Consider the following 13,777-nt stretch of genomic DNA (forward strand, 5'->3'; position numbering starts at 1 on the left):
ACTTCTATGAAATCAACTTTTTTGTATTCCACATGAATAAGATTTTTTGGGTCTTGTCTCTGTGCCTGGCTTACTTCATTAATATAATGATCTTGTTCCATCATGTTGTTGCAAAGGATAGGATTTCTTTATTTTTATGACTGAATAGTATTCCATTGTGTATATATAACATTTTTTTTATCCACTTATCAGTTGATGGACTCTTAGGTTTCCATTTCTTGGCTAATAGGAATAGTGCTGCTATGAGTATGGGAGTGCAGGTGTCTCTGCAGCTTACTGATTTCCTTTCCTTTGGCCATATATCCTGGAGTGGAATTGTTGGATCATATCGTAGTTCAATATTTAATCTTTTGAGGAACCTCCACACTGCTTTCCATAATGGCTATCTTTGTTGCCCTTTAAATCATATCTAGACCTATCACCAAACCAAACTTGATTTAGAATTGGTTATGGCATATTAGTTTAGAGGAGAATATATACTCATCTCTCTCCCACTTCTCAGCCCTTTGTCTTCAGATTCTCTTCTCTAAAATCTGCAAGGTGCTAGAAAAGGAATAATAATTTATTTAAAGAAGTATAGATCTCTTTTGTAAATTTTTAAAATTGTAGATGGACACTATATCTTTGTTTTATTTTTTTTTAATGTAATACTGAGGATCGAGCCCAGTGCCTCACACATGTGAGGCAAGTTTTCAACCACTGAGCTAAAATCCCAGTCCCTATAGATCTCTTATAAATAAAAATTCTTGATTTTAGTAACTGACAGTTAAAATTATCTTGGGATGTATAGCATTTTTTTTTCCCTACAGAAGACCATAGGCAAAATTGCAACATGCTTGGAATTGCGAAGCGCAGCTTTACAGGTAAATGGATTTTTTTAATGAATTATTCTAAATTGTTCTGATAAGATATTAGACATTCATGCCCAAAGCAATATTATCTCAGAAGGGTTTTATAACAATTGGAATTGATCAGTTGAACTCACACTTAAATGATTTAGTTCATACTTTGTACACTGTAGAAATAAAAGATATGATTTTAATTTTTTCTGTTTCTATTAGCTTGAATATTCCAAAAATCAGTTTGGAACTTTTCATTTTCTACCTTTAAAGCAAGAAATATATTTATTTTAATATTTGATTCTTGCCACTTAAAAGACATAGGGTGTAGTGAAATCTTTGTAATGAAAAGATATAATATGCAAATTTTAAATTTAGTCCACACAGTCCCAGGAAAAATTTAAACTGGAGGACCTGAAGAAGCTAGAACCAAGTAAGTTTTGTTTTATATTTTTTAATGATATTCCTTTAGAAAGAGTTTTATCTGTTGTGAATATTAAGATTGTTTAGCACAGAAAGTGATTGGATTTATTTCTCTTACTTTTTGGTGCTTTTAAACTCCTACAATATTTATATTTTTAATTACCATTTGGATTTCATCTTGCAGTATGGGCAAAGGCACAGTGTGAATAACTGAATGAATGTAAGTTGATGTAGCCTTTTTAAAAAAAATTTAGTTGTAGACAGATACAATACCTTTGTTTTATTTATTTGTTTTTATGTGGTGTTGAGGATCAAATCCAGTGCCTCACACATGCAAGGCAAATGCTCTACAAACAGAACTATAACCCAGCTCCTGTACTCTTTTTTTATTGAGATAAGATTGCACATCTCAGTGCATTTATGTGACTAGGGAATAGTAGATTTTATTTATCCAACTAAGTAAGATTTTTAAGTAGGGAATCATAAAATCAAAGCATTTTCAAACAGAAAGGAGTCTCAGACTTGTGGTCACATTCTCTATTGAGGAAAGAAATGAAATGATTTGTTTGCCCTGTTTTATTTAAATCCCCAGTAACTGAGCAGGGTCTAGATCTCAGAACATTTGTCATTCTATCTCAGTTCACACTAGTGCAATCCTTTTAATGTAAACATGCTTTGAGTAAGAGGTAAAAAATTAATTTAAGAACTAAAGAGGGCCTTGCACAGTGGCGCATGCCTGTAATCCTAGCCGCTCGGGAGGCTGAGGCAGAAGGCTATCAAATTCAAAGCCAGCCCTAGCAAAGCAAGGCACTAAGCAACTTAGTGAGACCCTGTCTCTAAATAAAATATGAAATAGGCCTGGGGATGTGGCTCAGTGGTCAAGTGCCCCTGAGTTCAGTCCCAGTATCCCCTGCCAAAAAAGAACTAAATAGAATGTTCCTATAAATTCCACAAACTGCCAATATTTAATTCATTCATAGCAATTCTAACAAAGACATATATTATTGAGATAGCTGAAATGTGATTGTATTGCAAATCCAGGGTAGAAAAAGGATTCTCAGAGTATACTGAAGGGGATCTGATTTTCTGTTGTTTGGGTTGGAAAAGAGAAGTTAACAACAACAGACAACAACAAAGGAATGCGTAACAGATTTGTTGTGATTCTGGTGGCTTTTCCACAGTTTTAGATGATCATATTTTATTTCTTCAGAACACCATCCTTCTGAATATGGCAAGAATTCTGATGAACTCTGTCATTTTAATAGTTTTGGTTACTTTATGTAATCCAGATCATAAAGGTTTTTTTTTTCTTTGTGGTTCTGGGGATCAAACCCATGACCTCACACATGCTAGGCAAGCGTTTTACCACTGAGCTACATCTCCAGCCATAGATCATAAGAGTTGGAGATGTTATAAGAGACACACTTATATTCACAAATAGTTCTTATGCCTATATCCAATGTATATAAGGATACTAATCAATGTAATATTTCTCACAATTTTTTGGTTTTTTTTGTACCTAAAACTTTATTTTTCAAAAGCATTAATAAATACTTTGTATATGATTGAGATATAATTTATATAAAGCACAGTTCACCAATTTAACATATCATATTCAATTTTTTAGTAAATTGGAAGAGTTATGCAGACATCACCACAATCAATTTTAGGACATTTTCATCACCACAAGAAGAAACCCTATTCCCATGAGTAGTCATTCACTTCTTGCCATCCCCCTAAAATCCCTTCCAATTCCCAGCCCTAGGAAACCATTAGTTTGATTTCTGTCTATAAATTGTCCTATTGAAGACATTTTATTTAAATGGACTCATATGATATATGATCTTTTATGACTGGCTACATATAAGATTATTTTGAGAAAAACACATTGATGGCTTTAAATAAAATGTTGCAACAGTTGTTTATACAGTGGTTCTACTGAAAATTATGTTTGTGTGTGAGTGTGTGTGTATGTGTGTGTGTTTGTGTGTGTGTGTGTGTGTGTGTGTGTGTGTGTGTGTGAGAGAGAGAGAGAGAGAGAGAGAGAGAGAGAGAGAGAGAGAGAGAGATGATGCTGGGGATTGAACCAAGGGCTTTGGGCATCTTAGACAAGTGCTTTACCAGTAAACTACGTCACCAGCCCTCAGTTTTTTATGATAAAAATAATTAGGATTTTGGCTTCTTATTCAGTCACTATTTCCTATTAGTTGTTTGTTTCCAAACAAAATTTAAGAATCTTATAGATACACAGAGTGGCTGTAAAGACTGTGGATGTTTATTTCATATATTTATTATCTCTTCCTCTGAGCATGCTCAAGTACTTCTATTGCCTCACAAGATCTTTCATTAATTGCCTTTTTTTTTTAGAATAGCATCTATATGCTAAGCACTCGAATCCTCTCAGTTTCATTTTGCTAAGGACAACACCAACATTAGCTTGTAAATCCCAGGAATGAGTTTTAGGGTCACCTGGACCGGTTCTTTAACTATGCTGTTATTAATACCTGTAGTGGTGCTGTACTACATCATTCCTAAGTACAGCTCTCAGTTCAAATTCCTAAGAAATTATTGATCCATGTATTAGTCGAAGATCAGGTTAAAATCTATTACTTTTTTGGCTTTTTAAAAAAGATTTGGAGTAGAAATGGAAAGAGTATTTTGGAGATTCACTTTATTATATTTTTATAATGTTTTTCATTTGTACTTTTCCCTTCTTGATAGTTATCCTTTTAGATGATTTTAATTTGCTGTTGCTTCTGAAAGAAACATAAACGAGTATTTCAGTAGGGTAGACTCTGTAATTTGGAATTTATCCAAGCAGGGCACTTGTTGTGAGTTAATTATTGAGTTGGAATTAAATATTTTCTACAAATTGGTATTTAGTAATATTTCAGATTAAGTATACTTATTCAAGCTTGCTTTTTAAAAAAATTAAGCCTCTTCTAAGGAAAAATAGTGAATTCTAACTTTTAATATGTTGAACTTAGCTGGTTTCCTTTCTTTAAAAAAAAAGTGTTTTTAAAATTTAATTTTGTGCATGTGTGTGGTGCTGGGGATCAAACCCAGGGCATTGCCCATATAAGGCAAATGCTCTGCCACTGAGCTACATCCCTAGCTCTTGGCTGATGTATTCTTTACTTCAACATTTTGAAATCTTTTAAATTCTGTCTGAAAATACTAAAACTATGATTGTGAAAGTCTGAGCCATTTTTTCTTATGTAATTGCAGTAATGTACTTCTGCTTACTCAAGCATATCTCCCCACCACCACCCTGCAAAATTCCCTTCTATTAAGCCACCCTTCAAGGCTTCACAGAATCCCACCTCTCCCTGAAAGCTTTCTCTGCTGTCTCTATAGAGGCATAATTAAACTCTGCCTCCTCTCCTGAATAGGATCATTTTAACTATCCATTGTCAGACTCTCACATGTGTTATTTTTCACTTGTATTTGTTTCAGTCCTCAAAGAGATTATGAATGGACTCTTCCCCCACCCCAGAGCCTATTGAATGCTTTAAGTGTAGTATGAACTTGGCAAGATTGTGTTGAGTTAAATAGATTTGAATGTTTTGAAGGAATCTTTTTCTATAATTTAAAAAAATACCCTTTCAAAATTGAGGCAGCTGCCCATTTTTCCTACCACAAAAATGAAACACGTCAGTCACAAAAGCAGAATGCATTTTGATATTTGCCTGTGTGTCATCTTTTGAGGGTTAGCTTCAGGAGGTTGGTAGGTCTGTGCTCCAAGAGAAAGGCTGGGAGTGCTGAATTTTCCATGGTGGAGTAGCATCAGATGTCTGCCATGTAGTGATCCAAAGTGTGTAAGTCCTACCAAATCAGCCCATGAATCTCCAACCCATGACATGCTTCATACTTATGATAATATCTTTTGTAAAATTCAAGCTCCTCTTCAGATCCTCCTAAGACATCATTGCTAGTATTGGTAGAAAGAAAACTCTATGTAAAGTTTAAGCTATTTTAAAAGAACAATAGAAGCTGTTATTCCATAGTTGTTGAAAATGTAAACCTATACTACAGTAATAGAAAGTAAAACATAATTTGTTTTTTTAGTTCTAAAGCTATTCACATAAATTAAATGTTTGATAATACTTTAACTTGTAAACATAATATAACAAAGCTATTATTCTAAAGCAAATACTTCCTCTTCAGAGCTTTGATACTAAAGAAAAGAAAATACAATTTAATTATTCTGTTACAATACAAATGCAAGATAACCACTGAGCCACATCCCCAGCCCTATTTTGTATTTTATTTAGAGATAGGGTCTCACTGAGTTGCTTATGCCTCACTTTTGCTGAGGCTGGCTTTGAATTCTTAATCCTCCTAAGCCTCTGGAATTACAGGTGTGCACTACCACACTCAGCCAAGATATTCTTAATAACCAAGATATTTTTTAACTTTTTTGTTTGTTTTTGATGTACTGGGGATTGAACCCAGGGGTGCTCTACCACTGAGCTATATTTCCAGTCCTTTTTATTTTTTAAAACTTTTTTAGTTGTAGATGGACACAATACCTTTATTTTATTTATTCATTTCATGTAGTGCTAAGGATCGAACCCAGTGCCACATGTGCAAGGCAAGCACTCTACCACTGAACTACAACCCCAGCTCTTTTATTGTTTTATTTTTATTTTGAGACAGGGTCTCCCTACGTTGCTTAGGCAGATGAACTTCTAGTCCTCCTGACTCAGGCTTTTGGTACCTAGGACACATGCCACCAAAACAGGATCAACTTTTAAAAATTATTGTTATATACATTTTTAATGGTTGATTTTTTTGCCCATTTTATTAAACTCTTATTACAATATGATCTTTTCTATGTTTTTGTTTCTGATATAAGTGAGACATGATCTTTTTGTTACCTGCTCCCCATTCTTGGGTATCTATTCCATTGTTGTGTAAGTGATCAATATTTATTAATATTACTTATTATTATTGAGTAGATTTAATAGTTTAGTAACAATGATCATGCAGAAGTATAGAAAAGATGTTCTTGTATTAAAAAATAAACAGTACTTCTTAGTAAGATAAGAAATATTAGGATTCTAGTCAACTAGATCAAAAAGGTCATGGAGAGAGTGAATGTCCATTTTAGATTTTCCCTTGCCATTTTGTATACATTTATTTAGGCTGTAATTCTCTCAATAGCCTGTAAAGGGAGTAGCATTCTCATTTTAGAACTGGGGAGATTAGAGTATTTATGTAAATGTTCAAGTTATTATTGTAATTGTAGGGCTAGGTTTTGATTTAAACCTTCTACTTTGATCTCCTGCTGCTTCCCCTTTGCTTGTCAGACTTAAGTTCTCACAGTCCTTTCTATGCCTTGAATAAGGCAAACTGTTTCCTACTTGGAACCTTTGTTGTTGCTCCAGCCTGTTCTCTAATACCTGGGACGCCCTTATGCTAGAGCCACTTGTGGATGATTCCTCTCATCTCAGGTCTTGGCTCAAATGTCTTCTTACAGTTTAGTTTCGAAAGGCACCCTGTCTACCTTAGCTACTCTACCAAATTCTCTCTGCTTTTACACAGCATCCTGTTTGTATCCTTCATACCACTAATCACATCTTACATTATCTAGTTTATTTATTGGCATATTTATTGTCTACTTTTCCTTAGTAAAGTCTAAGGTCCAAATATGAGTTCTTGATTATTGTGTATCTTTAACACCTAAAGCAGTGATTGGAACATTGTGAGTACTCGGTATGCATTTGTTGAGAAGAAGAAAGAGATAAAGGATGAGGAAGAGCTAAAGGGAGAGAGAATTAAGAGTGAGTAATGAGAATCTAGGTACAAGTTTCCAACTTCTTTCTCACTGGATGATTGACTCCTATTGGAATAAGTTATGTAATTACAACCTGTTCTTTTTGAATTTCCTTATTTAGGAATCCAATATGCCATACTCCTTTTAACTCAAATCTGCAAGACTCCAAAATTAAAGTCTGAGTAATTACAGTAAAAATCATGGGTTGCCCAATTAATAATGCTAAATATTCACCTTGAAATAATTGCAGGTAGTCACTAGGAACCCATAAATTGGGAAATGAAACAATAAATTTCATAAAATACTTTTCCAGATACAGATAGAATTGTATAACATCTGTCTGTAGGCTTACATGCCAGAAAGTAATCAACGATGACACAAGAGGTGATAGCATTATGTTGTTTGATGATTTCCTTGTGGAGAGAGTCTGCTGTGTGTGTGTGTGTGTGTGTGTGTGTGTATGTGTGTGTACACATGTGTAAACATATTTACACATGTGTACACACACATACACACACACACATATATGCATGTATATATGTGTGTACACATATATAATAAATTTCATCATAAAAGGAATATTAGAATTATAACCTTGTTGCTACAAACCTTACCAGTGTGATAAGTATTGAGGAAAATCTACTTAGGATAAAGAATAAGATGTGATTATCTATTTCTCTTTAATTAGTCATCTTCAGTATCAATCTTTTAATTAAAATACTTCAGGAGAAGAGGTATTCTCTTTCACCCCATATCACCTAAGACCTTGTACATTGGAGAACTATTTTATGGTTCATTTTCTATCAGGGCTCTGAGACTTTCCTTGGAGATCTTACAGTACTCTGAAAATACTGGTACCTGCAGTCCACTATGGACATTTTTATTTTGCTAAGACACTCAGTAGTCAATTGCATAGTCTTGAAATGATAGTGAAGCTCGGAATTTAAAATACATATATTAATGTGTAGTTAATACACTATAAAATATGATTAAAAGTATCAATTTAAGATATAACATATAAGACTAACTAATATATAAGACTTACATAACATGTAGGACTAAGATATAAGATATAAGACTAATGTTTGTCTATGTCTTTATTCTAGTCCTAAAGAATATTCTCACATATAATAAAGAATTTCCATTTGATGTTCAGCCTGTCCCATTAAGGTAAATAAATAAGCATCCATATTTTGTCTTCTGATTTTATTATCTATTTTATGCCTGTTTTTTTTAAATATTTCTGGATTTTTTTCCCTATCAAATTTGGTATTGGTGATATGACTGATACCATTGGTAGCAATGAAATGATTGACATTGACATTTATATCAACATTAACCTAATAATCAGCATCTTATCTGGGAAGTTAGTGGCTTTGAGGGTTAGCTGGTGTATTAAGTGGAGTAGCTCACTAATTTTTCTGTCCTTTTTTATATAGGAGAATTTTAGCCCCTGGTGAGGAAGAGCATTTAGAATTTGAAGAAGATGAAGAATAAGGTGGTGCTGGAGCAGGGTCTCCTGATTCTTTTCCTGCTAGAGTGCCTGGTGGGTACAAAAAATGTACATTATATAATTCAAGGTCAGGTGTTTGGAACTTACTTTTGTACTTGTTAGTGGCAGGTAAAACATCTCCAAGTTTGCCAATCTTAAGCAAATTATCACGGCCATTCTGTTAGCGGTAGCTATCGGTTTATTGTGAAAGTATCTTACTATTTGTGTCAGGCATCCTCAAAACATCCCATGTTTAGTGATTGGCTAGGAAGACCCACAGGACTCAGCATATAGCTGTACTCACAGTTGTATTCTGAGTCATTACAACAAGAAAACACAAGAACAAAATCAGCAAAGGGTAAAGGCACACAGACAAATTCCAGAGGAAACCAAACTTCTAAGAGTCCTCTCCCAGCAGAGTCAAATATGTACTCGATTCTCTCAACATTTTTCACACCTGTGAAATGAAAAATATTGTCTATTGGGGAAGCACTGTAGAGATTCAGTGCACAAGACACTTATTGGGGTTAGCATGAACCAAAACTACAGACTCCAGGAAGAAAGCAAGTGTTCAGCACAAACCATATTGTTTGCATGGACCGTTTAGGCACAGTGATCTTCTTAACAGGGCACGATGGGAATCCTGCTGAAATCCAGGTTCCCAGATGCTAGCCATGGACCAACATTGTAAGTAGGCTTTCTAGAGTAACTGTTTGCTATGTTAATTATTTTCTTTATATATCTAGCTGTTCTTTAAATAATCATATATGATTGTGAAACCTGGACCTGGAGGAACAGATACTAAACAGTTGCCCTTAACAGGGAAATAAAGAATACATAGCAAGTCCTTTTTATTTGTGGAAGATCTTGACAAGGTTGTAAAATACCCTAGTCAAGCACCCTGAGTAAATTTTTTGACTCTTCCACTTCTATACTTTCTTCTGTTCTTATACAGTGCACAGTTTTTACTTCTGATGAACTAGTTCATTTTTGGAAGTGTAGAAATAACACTGTACTATTGTGATGCATTTTTTTAAAGACTCTATGCTTTATGGTATAATTAAATATAATATAATTATCATCCAGAAAACTTCATAATTAAAGTCAGATTCCAGTAATTTAAATACTCTTTGGTAGAAGACGTTTGAAATATAAACAGTATAGGCTTAGACAAACAAGATACCTGCGCTTTTGAGTCTAACATCTGCCAATCAGTAGTTAAGTGACTGTACTTAATTCTATATAAAAGGAGATGTTGACAATGCCTAATTTGTAGGGTTACAGTGAAAATTAAGGCACCACATACAAAGCATTTGGCATGATACTTTTCATTTGCTGGTGTAGTGGTGGCTACTGTATTTTCATTATCACCTCTAAATGGTGCTAATGTCCTACACCACAGGATTATTGGAAAAATTACAGTCACTATAAAATGTTATTGTTAGTGTTTCTTTGGTACAAGGTAAGTATTTCCAATCTGCTTATCCTTATGAAGAAAGAGCTATATTTTACTTGTCATATTTGTAGGAAATTTCAAGATTGCTGAGATGATGAGGTAAATAAATTTGCTAAAATTTTTCTGTATTTTTTATTTCCTTTTCAAACCACATGCTATAATTGAAATAGATTCCAGTTCTATAAATTTCTGGTTTGGTTATTTGTTCACTAGCTATACTTCTGTAGCAAACAAGATCCATGAAGCAGATGATATAAGTCATGAAATGGACAGATTAAGGTCTTTATGGGGTTCAAGTTGCTGAGTTGAAAAGAAACTCTGTAAATTAAGTCTATTTGCTATGAAAGATTAAGCCCAAAGTAATCAGATTTTTGTATTCTGATATAGCATTTTGGTATTTTATTTCAGAGATACAGAAATCTCACTAAACCCTTCTATTCCCTGAATTATTTTCCTCAAAGTAAGAAAGAGTACATATAGTTCAATTGGCTATATTTGATTTGCGATTATATTTTCAAGGGCCTGTGTCATTATAAAATTGAAAATGTCATTGAAGGACAATTTAACCTTTAACTTAATTGTAGAATGGGAAAAAAATTGTTATACTGTGGACATCCAAGATTTCAGTCGTGATAAGGCTGTTGTGTCTACATTATCATGGCAGGGTGCTTCTAAGAATTATAACATTTTTATTACGTTTATTTTATGTAATTTATATAATTGTAAGTTTGTTGTACTTTTTTTTTGGTACTGAGGATTTAACACAGGGTTACTTTACCAGTGAACCACATCCTCAGCCCTTTTTATTTTTTATTTTGAGATAGGATTTCACTTAGTTGCTGAGGGCCTCACTGAGTTGCTGAGATTAGTCTTAAACTTGGGATCCTCCTGCCTCAGCCTCCCAAGTCACCTGGATTCCAGGCTTGTGCCATAGCATCTAGCTTATTGTGCTCTTTTTAAAAAAAGATTTATTAAGGTGTCCCTTACATATATAAAAGGCATCTTTTTTAGTGTGCAGCTTTATGAGTTTTGACAAACACACATGCTAAACACTACTACTGTTAAGCTAATGAGATGAAGTATAATATATAAATATGGTATGACCAAAAGTAGTTTATTCCCTTTTAAAATTAAAAATGGATTTTTATCCAACGTTTCTTGAAAAGAATAAAAATTGTTAAACCTTCCTTTGACATTAATATCATTTTCAAAGCCTTCAATTCTCATAAGACAAACAGTAACTTTTGTGTACTGCTTTAAACACTAACTGGCTTAAGTCCAAATAGTAGTTTAATTTTCTTAAGGTAATCTCAGTAGATTTCATTTAAATAGAGGATATAAATTTATAACTTATCATTTATTACCTGAAAATTTATTTATCATGTTGAATATTAAAGTTTCTAAATGATAAACCAAAGTAATAGAAATTAAAAAAAAAATAGCTGGCCAGGATTACATGCTTATAATCCTAGCTACTTGAGAAATTGAGGTAGGAGGATTGCAAGTTTGAGACCAGTGGGGACAACTTAGAGAGAATTTGTCTCAAAATAGAAAGAACTATGGATGTAGCTCAGTGGTAGGGTGCTTGCCTCACCTGTGTGAAGCCCTACATTCGTTTCCTAGTACCACATGCACAAATAGCCATGACACAATTTTAGACAAAATTTTAAAAAACATTTCTGAGTGACCTAAACATAAGCCTAGCAATCTCAACATTATTCTAGATTTGTATTTGTTATTCATCTTTTATATAGTCTTAGATATGTACAAACAATGTTTTTTTGAAACTCAAAATGAAGAGTGAATCTTACTTCTTTAATATCAAACCTGTACTTGTTTCTTTCCTGCATAAATATTCAATTCTGAGTTGAACTTGAGAGTTAAGCAAATATGGATTTCATTTTCAGCTAAAGTGCAGTTTTTTTCTTACCCATGCATATAGGAAGTTGAACACTGCAACAAAATATTCATTGCTGTTCCATGAATATTAAGGCATCCTTATTTCACAGAATTTCAGAATATATCTAGGGTTAATCAGTAAATACCACCAAAGTGTGCAGTTAGACTCTGGCTCTCCGAGCACTTCCTACCTCTCAAAGTCTCAAATTCTCAGACTGAGCCAAATAGTCAGAGCCAGAGTCCCTCATCCAGTCATGTACTTATGTTGAAAGGAAAGGAAAATACCATTCAATGTTATCTGGTAGTACTCCTAGCTGTTGTTCAATAGTTTTAAGGCTTGCTAATATTCTATTACTCTCAAGCAGTTTTGGAAACATTTTAAGATTTCTTTTTTATAATTTGTTTCTTGTTTGTTTGTAGTACTGGGGATTGAAGTTGGGGGTACTCTACGACCTAGCTACATCCCCAGCTCTTTGATTTATTTTTTTAGTTTGAAACCAGGATTTTGCTAAGTTGCCCAGCTGGCCTCTCCTGCCTTAACTTGCCAAGTTGCTGGGATTACAGGCATGCACCACTATGTCTGGCTCAGTTTTTTTTTAATCCATGAATCTTGTCACTTGAATTCAAAAAAGGTTTTCTCCAGAGCTTTGCAGAAATTGGTTCATAGGAAATGTCTATTGAGTAGGCTCTTCATCAAGGCTCTAAGCAACATCTGGCCTGCTTTTTCTTGAAAGTGCTCTGGCCACTCAAATTTTTAACCCAGCACCTGTAGTAACTCTTCCTTGCATGCTAAATAGCATCTGTGTATGAAACATATACCCACTGATTAATCGTAGGTTTTGTGAGAGTATTTATTATTTTTTTCCAGATATGATGGTGACACTTAAGAATTCAGCCATTATCCAAATCACATATTTCTGAACACAGAAAAATACATATTTCTAGTACCAGTCAATAAAGAAAATAAAAACAAGAAATACTCATATAACCTATGTACAAACAACTTTAATCAGGTATAATTTTTGACAGACTTAGAAATATTATTATTTGAAGCTAATGACCCCTAAGATTTTTATCAAACTTTTAATGTAATTTCAAAGTGAACAAACTTCTTATGATTTTACTCTTTATTTTGAAAGGTTGAAGCAGTTCCTCAACTACTAATCAGTTACCACCCAAAAGAAATTGTGCATGTGTTTTTATATTTTCACACAATTTTTATGTGTGTACAAATTGCAGATGTGCAGTACAAATTGCAAAATTTTTCTCTTGCTAGATTTTTAAGACCCATTCATGTTTTGTGCCATCTACAAAATGTTATGACCAAATAATGATTTGACAATACCATTATTTTAAATTATGTTAAAATTATCCCAAAATATTAGAAAATACTATTATATATATATATCCTTTTTATTGCATTTTAAAATTACAAAGAAATGTGCACTTAAAAAAAGTGTGTGACAGACTTTGAATTGGTAGTATCAGACATCTGAATTTAATTACAAGTATGATAAATCTAAAACAAAGAAGACATATATAATCCCATACATATGATAATGCTTAGTTTACATTTTAGATATCAGGTACATCTCTGTCCTAAAAGTATGGATAAAAATTTTGTACTTCTTATTCATGACATTTAATTCACCAAGCACCAAGGCAAAATGAACACTGACTCACCTCTTATTGAAGTAAATGCCTGTGACAAACATTTGTACAATATTATGTAAAAAACCAAGCAAATGAAATTACTCAATAAGCAAACTCAAATCAGTGTTTTAAAAAAATATAATCTTTGGTAATTTTCCTCTTTTAATGTTCTGACCTAGACAATAATGTACTATTTTGGACAAAGACTGTCATGCCATTTTCAATTTTGGACTAGA

At 33.4% G+C, this 13,777-nt stretch overlaps 1 pseudogene; it reads left to right on the forward strand.

The window, feature by feature from the left end:
* Window positions 1–13,777, forward strand: part of LOC143387996 (axin interactor, dorsalization-associated protein-like) — a 162,292-nt pseudogene that overhangs the window by 13,034 nt on the left and 135,481 nt on the right.

This window comes from Callospermophilus lateralis, unplaced genomic scaffold (assembly GCF_048772815.1).
Source record: "Callospermophilus lateralis isolate mCalLat2 unplaced genomic scaffold, mCalLat2.hap1 Scaffold_183, whole genome shotgun sequence".
In the NCBI taxonomy this organism is placed as follows: Eukaryota; Metazoa; Chordata; class Mammalia; order Rodentia; family Sciuridae; genus Callospermophilus; species Callospermophilus lateralis.